The following is a 4,719-nucleotide window of genomic DNA, read 5'->3' as shown; positions in this document are numbered from 1 at the left end:
ATGTCACGTCTAGATTTGCAGCAGGATGAGACCTCACTGTGACATCACATCCACCCCTGGCCCCACCCCCAAAGCTCCCAGGGATGCCTTGAGTCCCTCTAACAGAAGGTACATGAGATAGGAATTATTATTATTATTATTATTGGTATTTTTAATGTGTGTGTATGTGTGCACCTGGAAGTCATGGTGACCTCTGGTGACTGACCCTACGGGAGGCCTGGAAGGTATTCAGAGAGGTGGCTGAATAAAGCCTGCCCCCGCCTACCGCCTCCTGTATCTCAAGAAGATCTCCCATCCAAGTACTTGCCAGAGTTGACCCTCCCTTAGCTTCTGAGATCTGACTTGCCTGGGCTATCCAGGTGAGGGCGTGAGATAGGAATACGTTAGTTAACACGTGGAATTCACTCCTGAAGGAAGTAGTGGCGGCTACAAGCCTAGACAGCTTAAAGAGGATTGAATAAACATCTGGAGCAGAGGTCCACAAGTGGCTATTAGCTACAAGGTATAGTGAAGGGCAGTGCTTCCCTGTCTTCTTGGTGCTTGTGGGGAACAGCGGGAGTCGTTTAGAAGAAGAAGAAGAGATTGGATTCATACCCTGCCCTTCACTTGGAGTCTCAGAGCGGCTTACAAACTCCTTTCCCTTCCCTCCCCACAACAGACACCCTGTGAGGTTGGTGGGGCTGAGAGAACTCTGACACAAACTGCTTTTTTTCAAGGACAGCTGTGACAGAGCTTGTGACTGACCCAAGGTCACATCAGCAGGTGCAAGTGGAGGAGTGGGGAATCAAACCCGGTTCTCCCAGATTAGAGTCCATGCACTTAACCACTACACCAAACTGGCTCGTTTAGGAGTTCTGGCCCCACTGGTGGACCTCTTGATGGCACCTGGGTGTGGGCCACTGTGTGACACAGAGTCTTGGATCGGACGGACCATCGGCCTGATCCACCTATATTCTCTTGTGTTCCTATGAGAATGGAATTGCCCTCCATGAATCTGTATAATTCCCTCTTCAAGTGTGTCTCAGCAGTCCACTCTGTGTGGTGTGCAGAAATAGTTTTTTTCTCCTGTCCTGAACCTTCTATCCAACAACTTTAAAATGTGCCAAAACCTGGGCACAAGGCACCCTTACCACGTGAGAGGGCATCTTGGGAACACTCCTGGGCCTGCGCCTTCTGCTCTTCCCCCAAAGGAGATCCTTCCTCCTCAGAGAACTTCACTCCCATCTTCACAGATGGCCCCCACATCTGAAACTGCAGGAAGGGATACAGGTAAGAGGAGGAATGCGAAAGACTGAGGAGACGGAGCTTGCCCCTGTCCATCCTCACCCCTGCATCGATCCACACAGCTGCTTCAACCACAGCGGCAAGAATCAAGGTTGCATTTTTCTATCAACACGGGTGAAGTGCCTGGATTGACGCATATCGGGAAGGGAGGCTTTAAGCTGAGGTCGAAGGTCACAGCTTGAATGGACGGCATGAAGCTCCCTCACCTGCTCTGCCTGCCGCTTGTCCTCTGCCCGACTCAGGAGGAAGCCCTCGGCCAGGGACACCACCTGGGAACTGGTCTCCGGCCCGCATCCTCTGACCCAGCGCTGCATTTCCTCGGGTAGAATGGCCAGGAACTGCTCCAGGATCTGCTTCTTGAAGTGCCTCTCCTGCTCCAGCCGGTCATTGCAGAGTCCATGGAGCTGGCTGCAAACCTCTCGGGGCCCAGCAGCCTCCTGGTAGCAGAATTGCCGGAAACGCTGGCGATGCTCCTCTGGGATCCCCGTCTCCTGAGGCAGGACCTCTGGCACCGCTCTCTCCCAGAGCTCAACACCACTCCCCACCTGGATGGGAGGGGGGTCTTTCCTTGCTGCCTTGCCAATTCCTGGTCCTTCTGGGTCCTGCTCCTCCATCTCCTTCCCCTTCTCTTGGGCCGCCTCCAACTGCAAAAAGATGCCTTTATTTTCCTGGTATGAAGAGGGAGAGGGGAATATATCAAAAAGGCAGAAAGGAACCTAAAGCAGATGGAGCAACATCACCAACCCAGGATTGCCCTACAGAATCAGAACGAGCGTCTTTCTCATGGTGTTCATGTCCTTGTGCTAAATGAACTATTGTAGACTGGTATGAAGTATTCTAGACATCTGCCAAGAAGGCCAACCGTAGTATCCAGGCCCTGATGGCACACACCCATGAGTTCTTAAGGGTGTGAGATAGTCGATCTACTAACCTGTAGATGTAACCATTCACGAATTTCAGCCACTGTACCAGAAGTCTGGAGAGCAGAAATTGTTACAACAGTTTTTAAAAAGGGATCCAGAGAGGAACCAGGAAATTACAGGACAGTCAGCCTCACATCCATCCCAGGCATATTAGTAGAATCTGTAATCAAAAACAGAATCAAATGTTAGGCACATTGAAGGACAAAGCCTTTTGAGAGAAAACCAGCACGGCTTCTGCACAGGGGTGTCCTGCCACAACAGAGGGTGGACAAAGACAAATTTTCTCCCTCTCCCAAAATACTAGAACTGGACAGTATCCAATGAAAGTCATGGGCAGTAGATTAAGAACAGAAAAAAGGAAATACTTCTGAACACAGAGTGTTTAAAATGTAGAGTTCGCTGCCAGAGGATGCAGTCATGGCCACAGGAATAAACAGCTTTCAAAGGGGACTAGATAGATTCATGGAGGGTAAGTCTAGCTACCAGCCCTGGTGTCTATGGGGAACCTTCGCATTCAGAGGCACTAAGCCTCTGAATCCCTGTGCCAGGAGGCAACATCAGGGGACGGCCTCTCTGACCCGTTGTTGGCCCTCCAGAGAAAATGGTTTGGTTACTGTGGGAGACAGGAGGCTGGACTAGATGGACTATTGGTTTGACCCAGCAGGGCTCTTCTTGTGTTCCTACTAGAGGGGTCCTCTGGGTGGGGCCACGATCCTCATAGTGATGTGGTTTCCAGGTGCCCTTTGTTCCTCCTGGCCTTGTGGATGTGGGCAGGCTGATATAAGGGGGGGATGTCACGGCTCAGGTGGGGTGTCACCTGACGCTGCCACCACTCTGGATTTAGGATCCCTTGAGAAGGCCCAGAGTACCATCCCAAGACCTTCAGATCTTCCCTGTTTGGCCGAATAATAAGCGTGAGGACCAGGCAGAGTAAACAACACGAAAAAGGTTTATTTTATAGGTCAAACAAACAAGGTGCAGGAATAGTAACAGTAAGTGGGTGAAAAGAAAAGAAATCAAACGCGTCTAAATATACTGTCCCCAGCTCACTATCTTAAGTGGCCTTAGACTACTTACCCTTCCCTCAGGAAGATGGTTTCTTCCCCACAGCAGCCTCTTTCTTCTGGCCCTGTTTCCTGGGAAGAAGAACAGCTTTTCCTCTTGTACCAGTTCTTATATTCCCTGGCCCCCTTCTTCCCTATTGGTGAAAATTGGCATCAAAACGTCCCAAGGCCTTCTGGGGTTTGTAGGGCCAGCCTCCCCTACTGCTAGCCAGGCTCCCTGGGCCTACTAGGCCTCCGGTGGCACAGCCCAGATCATGACAGGGGGGCATGGCTCTCTGCCTGTCACGGGGGGAGGTGCCTGGTGCTGTGGACTCATGAGCATTGGTGGTGTTTCGATCAACACTCGTGGCGTTGCTAGGCTCTCTGCGCCTCAACAACCGATTTTATAAAATAAAAAATCCCCACTCTTCTGCTGGGGGGCCTTGAATACTCACTAGCAGCCCCGGCCCCAAACTGGCACTTTGTCAGGGTCTTAGGATGGGGCTGCGGTTGATTCCCACTCAGGTAGGAGTCCCCCCCCCAATTACACACACGCGACGACCTTTTTCACTTATAGACCAAATTAAGTGTAGCGTATTCAAAGCTGCCTTGAATGCATGATATGTTGTGAAACATCTAATTGAAGTGTAATGTAAAGCTTCGTCCTGGGCTAGGATCCAAATCCATCCAATGGTGTTACTAGCCCAGGAAGCACCTAACCAATCACCTTCTAGCAAGCTCCCTGAGCGGGAACAAATGTGATTGGACCTTATCGCGGCAACCTCATAGGTTGATATGTGTACAGTGGGTGTGGCTACATTAGCCGGGAATGTTTAAAAGCAGGACAGCTGCAACGTACAGGCTGTTTTGGCTATCAGATGTTGATCCCTGCTGGAGTTGTGTTCGAGTTGGAAGAATAAAGCTGTGTTCTTGCTGAATCACTCTCTGATAAGTGAGGGACTTAACACTGAGGCTCTTTGCCTCCCCCCACAGAACTGAAATCACAAGCAAGAGAACTCCAGTTTCATAAATTGATTCTTCCTTGTACTTAGAGACCCTGATTATCCCTCCCACCCCTCCACCCACCCCCAGTGACACAGCGGAGCAAAACAGATGCCTTTATACGGTTGCCAGCCTCCAGGTGGGGCCTGGAGATCCCCCAGGAGGATAATAACTGATGGTGGGAGTACAGAGATCAGTCCCGTCCCCTGGAAAGATGCCTGCTTTGGAGGGTCATCCTGTTGGGAGGATGAGCTCTGCGGTATTAGACTGCCTGCCCTGATCTCCCTCCCCAGGCTCCGCGGCCCCCCCCCCCAATTGTGTCCAGGAATTCCCCATTGTCGGCCTCCTCCTCTTCTTCTTCTTCTTCTTTTGCAGAATTAAAATGACCAGAGCAACCGAACGCCAGTTTCAGACACTGAACTTTCTTGGACTTAAAAGACAGTGATTATTCCCCTTTCCCCCCCCCC

At 51.0% G+C, this 4,719-nt stretch overlaps 1 protein-coding gene across 1 annotated transcript in view; it reads right to left on the bottom strand.

The window, feature by feature from the left end:
* The window catches only part of LOC107115680 (zinc finger protein 850-like), an 84,526-nt gene that overhangs the window by 30,643 nt on the left and 49,164 nt on the right, over positions 1 to 4,719 (bottom strand). The window lies entirely within an intron of this gene.

The sequence above is a fragment of the Gekko japonicus genome, unplaced genomic scaffold, assembly GCF_001447785.1.
Source record: "Gekko japonicus isolate JY-2015 unplaced genomic scaffold, Gekko_japonicus_V1.1 scaffold2712, whole genome shotgun sequence".
In the NCBI taxonomy this organism is placed as follows: domain Eukaryota; kingdom Metazoa; phylum Chordata; class Lepidosauria; order Squamata; family Gekkonidae; genus Gekko; species Gekko japonicus.
The sequence above is the reverse complement of the archived record's forward strand: the minus strand, read 5'-3'. Positions and strand labels throughout refer to the sequence as shown.